Genomic DNA, 12,459 nt, shown 5'->3' on the forward strand with positions numbered 1-12,459 from the left:
TTTTTGTGCGTGGATTTGACAACTTATCTAAGATGAATGAACGAAACCATCTCAGATATGAAAACTCCTTGTCATCTGCGTGCCATTTGACCTATAAGCCAGCGTTTCCATTTATTTTTTCTATCAATATAGGCTACACATGTATAATGATCCTGTTAATCTCTTCAAATATAGTTTATGTCAAAACAAAATATATGTATATTACGCATTGCATGTATTTTTCTATAAAATAATCCATCATTATATACTAGCAAAGACCTGAAATATTAATTGCTCAAAAGAAAGTTAAAGGTTTATGAAAAGTAAAATCTATTTTAAAATGCCAACTCTTTTCCATACATATACGAGTATATGTAGAGAGAGAGAGAGAGAGAGAGTGACAGAAAGAAGAATAAATGCATGCACGTAACAAGAGAAAAATTGGAAAGAAGGTGTGTGTGCGCGCGAGAGAGAGATATTTTAGTTTAGTTTTCATAATATGAAAATAGCAAAAGAAAATCACAATCTTATGACTTCAGAAATCTTAGAAAAAGCACTGATTTCAGAACTGATTTGGCTCTCAAAGCAAGTTGCTATACTTTAGAAGTGACTGGATTCTTCTGGGACAGGTTAAACTGCTGTTTACAGCACAACAGGCGGGGCCAGACACTCCGATATGAGTATCTCGGAAACTACAATACTGTTGGCCTATAAAAATTAAATTCCTACCGTCATTGATGGGTTTCGAACGCTGGACTTTTCCACCGATGTATGGAGGATGATGATTACATCCACTGTGATATTCGCAAATGCCAAACACCAACTATAATTGTAAAGGCCAACTGTAACTGTACTTTCTTAAGTACAGTTACAATCTGCTACTGTAAGGAATCCCTATATTGAACAGTCTGGAGGATTGGAAAAACATTGTCATCTCGGATAAATCCAGATTCCTGCTGTCTAGCTCTGATGGGAGGTAGAGAATATGGCCCACGGACCACTCGTCCCTTTCAGGTTTCAACAATACAGGCTGGTGGTGAGGGTATAATGGTGTGCAGAGTGTTTGTGTGGTGCATGTTGGGCCCACTGATACCAATGGAGGAACATCTGGATGTCACAAGTCTTCTGCAAATTCCAACCGCATCCCATCATGGCTGCAGTGTACCTATCTGGGCGATGACAAGCCCAGAATTGTTCTGGGCTTGTCATCGCCCAGATAGGTACACTACAGCCTTGTACTACAGCCTACACTTTGTACAAAAGTGTACAGAACTGATTCCAGGAACTCGAGGGTGAATTCAGCCTACTGCGGGGGTCTCTTCAGTCACTAGATCTCAATCAAATTGAGCACCTGAGAGATAACGTGGTACGGGTTGTTCGAAGTAGAGATGCACAACCATCAAATTTGCACGAACTGTGAGGAGAAGTTGAATTAACATGGACCAGCATCCCTGTAGCATATTTCCGACACTTCATCGAGTCAATGCCATGAAGAATCTAGGCTGTTCTTAGTACTAAAGGGAACCTTATCGCTATTAGGTGGTGTTCCTAATAAAGTGGCTACTCAGTGTGCATATTATAAATTATATATCTGCAGGAACCATACTGATCTGTTATAACTTAATTAAAACGCTAAACTTAGTTATAAATAAATTTTGATTCAATATAAATACATTTATTTTTAATTTGTTTTAAACCGTATTATAAAGTTGATTCACATGTATTTAAATATATTACTGAGTTGGTATTATATTTGATAAAATAAAATAATCAATTAAATAAAGTTCGAATTGTATATAAATTAGATATGCAAATTAAAATTATCTGAAGTTAAGCATTAAATATTATATTTTTCATATGGTTCAAGGAAGCCACATTCTTTAGCTATAATGCCCCACCCCCGAAAAAAACTAAATAAAATACAATGCGCTTCCTTCCTCACTTAGGTAACTATCAGGTTGACTTTTAAATTTCTACAAACTTCTAGCCTCGACTACTTGCTGAGGCACCTTTTACAATAATCAAACCTCGCTGGCTGAAAGAAACTTCCTACAATCTAGTCTAAACTTCCTCCCCTGTAATTTGAATTAATGGCCCATAGTTCTGCAATTCTTTACAGCAGTGAGAATTCCGCCTTCACTCATTTTATTAACCCTCTTGAGCCTTATAAATCTCAAGGAGGTACCCTCTAAGGTGCGTCGTTGCCAAGCTCTTCAGCCCATAATCGTAGTCACACTGTGTAGGATCGCCATTTTTCCTATCTCACCATGCGAGTTGTATATCTTTGTATCGTTTCAAGAAGCTGTTGTTGTTATATGGTTTTTAGGAGCATTAGCAACTAAGGCCATATTGCTCCGGGAATATGCGGTGGTCATTCCCTGACCTTTCCGCATCCTCCGTATTTGGTGGTGACGGGCTCAAACCCCGGTCTAATCAAGAAGCGTGTGCTACGAACTACTGTTCCTTTCCACCTGGCTACGGAGGCGCCTTTCAAGAAGCGCAATGTGTCTTTTCAGATGGGGTCTCCATACTTGGACACAGTGTTCCAAATTCAGTCTTACAATTGCTTTATACAATGGGACGATAAGCTCCCTATTTCTAAAGGATATCGTTTGATGAATCATTACACTCTTTAGGGAATTTCATATCTGCCCATATCGTAACTCACAGACCCCTTTCTTCCTCTACTGTTTTAATTCAGCCTCCCCAAGTGTATAAGTTAATTTTAGTTTGCTATTTCCAAAGTGTAATACCTTGCTGCATTAAAACATAGCTGTCACTTTTCTGACCATTTTGAATCCTGTTCAGATCATCCTGCAGAAGCCCGGATCGGAATTGATCATTAACGACTCTCCCAATCTTTCCGTCGTCTGTAAATTTTGGTATCATGCCATCTATCCTTTTGTCGAAGTTGTTAAAATAAAAACAAGAAACAAGAGAGGCCTAAGAACCGATCCTAGGGATCCAGATTTCTAACATTGCACCACAATCTGTGGGATATCCATTAATCACAATGCTCTGCGTTCTGCTCTACAGCCCCCTGCAATCCATTTAGAATCTTTCTAGTAATTCCAATATGTTCCAGCTTATATAGTAACCTCTCAGGAGGAACTGAGTCAAATGCCTTCCTAAAATCCAAATGAACTACGTAGAAATTATTCTCTCATTCAGCTCATGCGTAAAAATAGCTTACCACGTAAATTAACCATGATATTCCCTTAAAAAAACCATACTGTGTCCTTCGGAATTCCATTTCTATCTAAATGTCCCTGGATTACACTCTTAATGAATGCAAGATTCCACGAACAGATGCGGACTGGCGCTGAAATCTTCAGGAAACAGCCCGAGAAACTTCCGAAGCAGGCGGAACATGACAGGAGAACTCTGCAAAGAATCATCTGCTTGTAACGCAGGTCAACGTTGTAACGGCACACACACATACAGAGGCCTCAGTGTGACGATTGGGACACATATCAGCACTAGTATAGGGTGCAGGATGCTGTATATAAGTTACCAAGACGGTACAGCCGCCCACAAGCCACTAATCACCCTGACTAATACCAGACGCCGTCTAGCTTGGTATAAGGCCATCCCTTCTTAAAAAGTAAAGCAATGAAAAGCTGTGCTTTGAAGTAAGAAGTCATAGTACAGATCTACCAATCTGATAGTCGTGCCTAGGTGCGGTGTATCCCCGAAAAAAACTACCTGCCAGACTGTATCGTCTCGACAATGAAGTTTGGCCAAGGCAACTTGATGGTCTGGGGCTGTTTTTCATGGTTTGGCCTGGGGAAAAAAAAAAAAAAAACTTGAATGCTGATATATATCTAGACGTTCTGGACAATAACGCGTCACGTACGTTGTGGTAGCAGAAAGGAAAAGCCCATACTTGTATCAACATGACAAAACTCCATGCCATATTGCTCGCATTGTGGACTGATTTAAGGACATGAGTGTCGAGAAGTTGGATTGGCCAGTTTACAACCGACCGCAAACCTACAGAAAATCTCGGAATGAATTGGACTGTCGGGTGCGTGTGAGGAGAGGCTGCCCCAAAAACAGAGCTGAACTGGTTCCACGAAGACTAGAGAGACTGCCAAAAAAATTAAAGGTTTCAGCATATTTATTAGTTTTCCTGTAAATAAAAATTTTGTGTGTAGATATGCCGGTGTTTGGATATTACGTAGGGCAGTGTATATAATTATTAAGTTGCCGTATTCATAAAATATTACTTAATTTCAAAATTATTGTGGCTCTAACTACATATCAATCTTATTCATTACGCTTACATCTTAATAACTAGTTCGGTTTAATAGTAATTCTAAACTGCACCAATTATTTGTCATCCGCATACTGCAAACCATAAATTTCCTACAAAAGACACTCATAAATATTAATATTTAAGAGAGAGGTAAATATTTAAATTTTATTACTGTGCACTAATAAGAGATAACCACTCTTATTAGTGCACATCAAGAAAATAGAAAATTTAAACTGAATGTTGTATTTAATGTCACGTTCTTAACTCAACTTTCGAACATATAACCCTAATTAAGAACTACAAATTAACAGAATTTCTAGAATCCCCCTCGTAAATAAACGCAATGCGTGGATAAATTTAAAAATGTAAGACATTAACATCGTGTATAATAAAATCTCAGGTGGCTACAATACCTCTTAATTGAATACATCCATCCTAGTTGAGAAGTCTTCGGGGAGAATGAATATTAAATAGATAATTGCACTGGGACTGAGTGGGATATCATTTTACTTTCTAAATTTCTTTAAAGAATGAACCTTTTAATAATTAATGAATCTTGCAGTTTCGTGTAATGTGTGCTCTATACTATAGTAGAATTTGATATCTTTCCGTCTTGTCTGTTTGGCGTTTCTTCGACAATCATTTATCAGAAATATTGAGTTGGCCAAAAGAAGTAATGGAACCGTTGAAAATCTTCATATAAATAAATCGTAATGAAAATTGTGTACATAATTAAACAGGCTAGATCGATGCGAAAATGAGCAGGATGTAGATTTATTGGAGTGGAAATCAATATGGCACGTGACATTATTAGTAACAAACGGGAAGGACCGAATAATTGTGAGTGAGCTTGTCGGAAAGAGTTTGAAAATGTCAGACCATAATTGGACCTCGGAAATAAACAAAAATATCTTGGTGGCTTAGAAAATCTGATGTGAAACAAGCAAATTGCTTCTTTTTTCGCATCATCTTCTTCTGTATAAGATGAGGAAAATATGAATGTTTTATTTTTTTTTATTGCCAGATCCAGAAAAGTCGACTTCCTTTCATCATTTGGCCATTCTAATACTAATTTGCCAAGGAATATTAATGATGGCGTCATTCAGTTTTAGATATCCTGTATTCAAGAAAGATCGTTAGTTTGTGACTCGATCAGACATGATTGCATTTAAATTGCTCATGATGTCGACTCCGGGTCATCAAATTTCATCTTATGAAACGATTTCAGTGGCAGGAACACTACTGGCAGGTATCTTGGAACCAGCAACAGTCGGACTGTATTTTTCAAAACGTAGAGCCATTTTATAGGTCGTAATCTGAATAACAGTCTAAAGATCGCAAGTGTTATTTTCTTGTAATTTACCAAAGCAGTAATGAAATCAATTTTGCTCAACTCTGTTATCAGGTCTGACTATGTGCTTTGAAATTTAGCAGAAAGGCCAGTAACGCCACATTATCTCAGTGCGCGAGAATACAAGCCTCTAGACTGCCGAGGCAGCCTCGTCACGAAACAGTGGCGCTCTCTCTCTCTCGGATGTAGGAACGGATTTTCTAATTTTGGCGAGAGGTATTTATTAAAGTGACAGCTCGAACTGTTCCTCTCTTGCCTGACATTTTCTTGACAGTTTTGTCAACGAGAATGGAATACTGTCAATATTAGGAATTTGAGAGGTTACTTCTCATCCGTCTTCAGTCTGTCTATGAAACCAAAGGACTCGCCTCTACACTCCAGTTTGGCTTCAAGCAGGGGTGCTCAACTATTAATGCACTACTGAACACCACTCAACTAGCAGATAATTCTGATGCCCGTTACGTACTGACGATTTTTATAGATTTTAAGGGAGCTTTTGACACCGTCTGGTGGCCAGGGATCTTGCGGCGAGCCAGAATATCTGGCTCGCTCCCTTAACATCTTCAAATGTCTTACAGATTACTTCTATAACAAAAACGTTACCATGAAAACAAAAATTCATAGTATCACCCGCCAACTCACCAGAGACTGCCCGCAGGGCTCTGTTCTGGGGCCAGCTGTTTGGAATATGATTCTAGATGAATGGCTCCTGCAGGACTTCCCCCATACCACACAGCTCTCATATGCATATGACCTGGTTATCGTTGCTGAGGGCCCTACTCATGCAGCTATTGAGATCAGAGCCAACACAATCTTGAACGCCCTGTCGGTTTGGGCTGAAGAGAATAAGTTGGAAATCTCTACAGATAAAAGCAGAACTCTGCTTCTCAAAGGCCGTCTTGACATCAACAACAGACCACCAACCGTTCGTTATAAAGGACTCAAGAATCAACGTTCATTCAAATATTTAGGTGTTACCCTAGATGATCGCAGAACTTGAATGTCACATCTAAAGTCCATGGAAGAGAAGGCCAAAAATCATATCAATGTGCTTCCTCGCTTCACCCGCAAAGACTAGGGTCTTAAGGGATCTACACTCCACCTTCTTTATTCAGCTGTTTTTGTACCGTTAGCAACATACGATGCTGCCGTATGGTTCCATCGTTTGTCCATCATCAGCACTAGGAACGTTATTCTGCAGATACAACGGTTAATGTTATGTTATTAAAAATAAATTAACCGTTGTTAATGTTACCTCGGGCTTGTAGAATGACATCAACAGCAGCACTACAAGTATTAACAGGTTGTATCCCCCTTGACCTCCAAGCGGCGGTCACAGGGCTTTCCCATGCCATTAGAAAGAACAAAGAAACTGAATTCCTGGGGATAAAAACTATTATCGATGCAGATGCGAAACAAGAACTCCGGCGTACTTGGCAGGAACCTGTTTCCTTCTGGCAAATCCGTTGGGATGTTTCCACCAAAGGCAGTACTACCAAGCTATTTCTACCTAGTGTCTCCTACCTCAACAAGCAAAGACTTGGCTGGTTCTTCCCTAATTTACACATTTATCTTTCTTCTGACAGGACATGGGTCATTCAAAAAGCGACTTCAGGACTTGGGGCTTGTAAACGATGCCTACGTGTTTGTAGAGAATTGGAGGACTGGCACTACGCAATCCACTCGTGTAACATCTACCTGGACCTACGTAATCAAGTGTTACTGGATATAAATTTAACCACACTTGGTCCGGAAAGCAACCTGTTAAAATCAAAAGAAGCGTTTTTAGCTTTTAGCTTATATGCCTCAGCAGTCTTCAAAAGGCATTGTTATCATCTCTCCACTTGTGATTCCACAATGTAGACATTCAGACCAGACGTTCCTTAAACCGCTATGATCACTCCTCATACTCTTCGCTCACTACCGGCCACTATCAGAATTGAATGAACACCCAACTGGACATCTTCCTCGTTGGAATTACGGCACTGAACTGATAGCAATCAAACTCAGACACTTCCCATTGCACCCACCCAACTTTGCAGACATGGGCACGCCGACCCCCGGGCGCTGAATATTCAGGGGCACCGACGCTAAAAACCTTTTAATTATATAATTCTTATATTACAAATCTCAACAAAAAATTATAAAAAGCAAGGAAAATTGATTTTACGTAATGACATACAGATAATGCAATTGTTATTGTTAATACAGTTTACTATAGATATATATTTTTCTTTGTTGTGATAAACATTGCATTTCTTTTATTTTTTGTGTTGATATTTCTGTAAAAAGTTTTGTTTTCTGCAGTTAATGCAAGTTACTTTTTTTAAATGTCTGTAATTTTTATTTTTGTTATTCTTTTTTGTTCTCATATTTCTGATAAACGTGGAATTTGTTTTATGTTATGCAATTATTTTAGAGAGAGAGAGAGAGAGATAATCTTTAATGCCCTTCACGGCCAAAAAGCCAGGGGTTTACATTTGTACAACTTCCCGAAACTTCCGGGAAAATAGAACAATTAATTTACAAAAACAGGTAATTTTACAAAAGAAAACATTTTATACAAAGGAGAGAACTCCTTACGAGAGTTAGGTCTGATTGAGCTGACTTAACATCGAGATAAGAGCACCAGCTCAATCAGACAGGAACAGATGCAAGGTACACATGTCAATGCAGATTAGTCCTACTAGACATAATTTTTTTCCTGTAAGTCCGGTCAATAGCGAATTTGTTCAGGTCGGCGTCAAGTGCCTGGGTTTGCTTGAACATCTGCTGAGGAAGGAACCTGTCCGAGAGATGGAGTCGCGCTGAATGCGAGTAGAGCTCGGGATTGGCCCTAAGGGCAGCAGGGGGGATCCTCCAGCCACAGGTATCCCAGAATGAAGGTGTTGCGATTATGCCTGTTATCATCTTGACTGTTGCTAGGAGGCGTTGGTCTTCGACTAAGGTGGGAAGCCGTGGAATCCCGAGAGAGTTGGCAAGCTGCGTGGTGTGAATCAGAGCTGGAAGGTTGTGCTTCCTGTTGGCCCACTTTAGGAGCCAGAATTCTGTGGCAAAGAGTGGTTTCTTTATTGATGGTGCCGCTGACGCCCAAATTTCAGCAGCATAGAGTAAAGGTGGAAAGATGATTGCTCTTATGTACCTCACGGTTGTCTTTTTATCTCTGATATGAAGGAGATGCTGTTTTGCTATCCACCGGAGTCTTGAAGCACGTGTGAGGAGCATGTCTATGTGGGCGTTGAATCGAAGTTTGGAGTCGAATACAACGCCCAGATCACGATGGCTGGATGCAATTGGGATGAGGATGTTGCCGACCGAAGGCTGGAGAGAAGAAGGAGTTTGCTTCAATGAATACACCATGAATTCGGACTTAGCAGGATTGATCTTGAGCCCGAACTGGCAGAGGTAAGATGTGACTGCAGTGAGAGTGTTGTTAATTTCCGTTTTTACCAGATCAAGGTCTTGACCAGGGATGATGGGAGTCAGTATCTTGATATCATCTGCATAGCTCAGTAGACATCGAGAATGTGCAACCAGTGGGAAGATAATAGATGAGAACAGAAGGCCGGAAAGGACCCCTCCTTGTGGGACTCCTGCGGTGACGGATCTAGTAAGGGTGCGATCTCCTGTATGAAGCTTTATAACTCTGTTATTCAGAAGAGAGGAGAGAAAGCATAAAATGTTCCCTGTGATCTGGAAGTGGCATTCCAGGAGAGTGAGTAGTTGGTTTACTTGGACGGCATCAAATGCAGCCTCAATGTCTAAGTAAGTCACAGCTAGTTCGTGCCTTTTCTCGAATGCTGACAAGATAGTATTCGTTGTGGCTAGCAGATTTGTGATCGTTGATCTGTTTGGAAGGGAGTAGTGAATTTGGGCTGGATTACTGGGCATGATCTGCTTGGTGAGGATCGGGAGTAAGGTCTTCTCCAGGAGCTTCAGCAGGCTGGAGGAGTTGGAGATGGGTCGGAAATGTTTAGGTTTCGATGGCGACTGAACTTTGGCTAAAGGTTTGATAAGATAGTTTTCCCATTGCTGTGGGAAAATCTGGTTCGAGAGTAACTGGTTGAAAATAATTAAAAGTGGCTGAATAATGTACGGACTTAGGCATTTGAGCATGAATTGGGGAACTCCATCATCACCAGCGGTTGACGAGGCAGGTAGAGAATTGATGGCGACGATCAGCTGTTGTTTTGTGATCTGAATGGTGCTCAACACTTCTTGCTGGGTGGGCTCTGTTAGTAGAGCCAGATCTGAGTTTTTGATAGGATTACGATTAAATCTTGTGACGAAATCGAGCCACAATTCAGGATCAAATTGCAGAGGAAAATGAAGGTTCACTTTCTTGTATGGAATTTTTCCTTTAGCCAGATCTCGGTTAACATATAATTTGATTGCCTCAGATTTCATGCGATTAAATTGAGCCCGTGCCCTAGAATAAACGATGCGATCATTGACATTTTGCGACTGTTTCCATGTGCGATGGAGCTGTTGCTTCAGCTGGAAACTCATTTTGAGTTCTGTAACTTTCATTAAAATATAATTATAAAACTTTAAATGGAGAGTTTATTATTTTTAATATTCCTTTTATATTTTCAATGCAGAGCTCTATATCTGTTAGAATAAAATTTTTTAAAGTTGCGTTTTTACTGCTCCATAAAAAATTGTTAACCTATACAGGCGGCAAATAAATAAATTTGACTGTGATTGCTGAAAAGGCGTTCGACTTTTTTTGCCGGCAAAAGAAAGTCGACACCTTTTCAGCTATCAGAGTCTTAACCATCATACGATGGTTAAGACTCTGATATCATCATCATCCGGTCGTCTTAACCTTCATACGATGGCAGGCAAAAAAAAGTAGAACGCCTTTTTTGCCGGCCATCGTATTATGGTTAAGACGACCGGACGATGCACCAGTATCGGACCAGCATCTTTGCCGGACTAATGTAAAAACATAGGTCCATAAGACATATACTATATAATATTGGTGTAAATACACCATAGTTTACCCATACGTTTAACTACATGTAGTAGTGTAAAGGTATCGTTTGATTTTATCTCATACATTCACAACGAGATACCAGGTATTGCGCTACTTCGAATAAACAACACTTCTCTAATAGAGAAGAGACCCACCGATGAATGAGTCAACAAGCTCCGAAACACGTCTGGGTGGTGGTGCCCATTGAGAATAAATAACAGTAGTCCCCTCTATTAGATAAGCGTTGTTTATTCGAAGTAGTGCAATACCTGGTTTCTCGTTGTGAAGGTAACCACAATATGAGATAAAATCAAATGATGCCTTTACACTACTACATGTAGTTAAACTTATGGTTAAACTATTAATTTCAACCCATAACATATTATGCCTGTACAAAAATCGCCAGTACGTAACGGGCATCAGAATTATCTGCTAGTTGATGTAAAAGGCCTAAAGGGGCAAATTATTTCTCGCACCCAGGTGGCAAACACCCTTGGCGCGCCCCTATTTGCAAACCTCCCTTGTTCTGCAAGCTGTCTTCCTTTCCTTGGCCTTCGGTGGGCTCCCAGACCAGGACGGGAGGTAGGAAGGCAGAAGTATTCTTACTTCTCCCTTCCTACCTCTTCTTTCCGCTGGAGGATGCGTTCTTTCCTCATCCTCCTCTACCTACTTTGACTCCACCACTTGTACTATCTTCCCCCCTTTTTTGTCTCCATCCAGTAAGCTCAGGCGATCCTGGCAGAGATCAGTCAGAGTATGAAGGCAGCCTGGCTCACCTTCCAGTGGTGGCGGGCAACGTACCACTAACCACAAGGGGCCCTGCGGCCAAGAAGCCAGAGACACAACAACAAAACATAACAAAATTCTGCATAAATCACAGAGTACATGCGGCGCAGATGTGGGAAACCACAGGTGGCGCATAACCCTAAATACTATGCCACTATCAATATTGTTATCCAGTTACGTAAGATTTCTTATTGTAACTTGAACTGTTTCCTCACTGAAGAATTATCATGATGAACGAACAAAAGCAGTCTAAGAAATAAGCAGCTTAGATTATTATTGCATGAATTAGGAGAGGAAATTCGAAGAGTATTCAGAGCAAGTAAGCTCTCCGTGATTTTATTAAGAAAATGCAATCAAAATCACCATTATCATTGACAACCCATTAAGGCACGTTAAGTTGAATGCTAGTTGAATATGACGAAGGGAAGAAGGTCTGAATGCATCTTTATACCCGAATAAGACTGTATATTGCATTGATTATGCCTCCAAGCTTGAACAGAGAAGACACGGCATTAATTTGAAAAGGCAAAAGCAGGTTCCACGCATATTTGCAAATTAAATGGTTTATTGATTGTTACACAGAGGTGGAAAAGAGAATTTCAAACACAAAGGCACGTTCAATTATCTAAATCAAATAGCTAAATTAATTAAATCACAGCCGTATATATGGAATATCTCAGTATATATTACTGAAATAGTGAAATGGTGTGGTACTGCGATGAGAATTATTTCATCAGCTACCTGCAATTATATTAATTAATACATATAATGTAATTTATATTAATATATGCTAGAGAAGGAAAATATTTCAACATTCTAAGCTATTAGGGTCCTGAGGGCTGGACGGTTTATTTCTATTCGAATTTCCTAATAATTTTGCCTTCTGTTAGCAAATATTGCTATACAATTGCCTTTGACTACAGCACATAACATTTAGACAGAAAAAAAACAAAAAAAAAAAAACCAGCTAGATCAGATACTTGCGTAGCTCTATTTATTGTATTAGAAGTTAATATGTCAGTTGAATGGTTTATAGTAATGCGTGAATGAGATAATAGAATATTTTTCCAAGTAAAATCGCGGTAATTGTTCTTGATCTAATTAAGT

Source organism: Mastigoproctus giganteus, chromosome 5, assembly GCF_048544385.1.
Source record: "Mastigoproctus giganteus isolate SK-2022 chromosome 5, ASM4854438v1, whole genome shotgun sequence".
NCBI lineage: Eukaryota > Metazoa > Arthropoda > Arachnida > Uropygi > Thelyphonidae > Mastigoproctus > Mastigoproctus giganteus.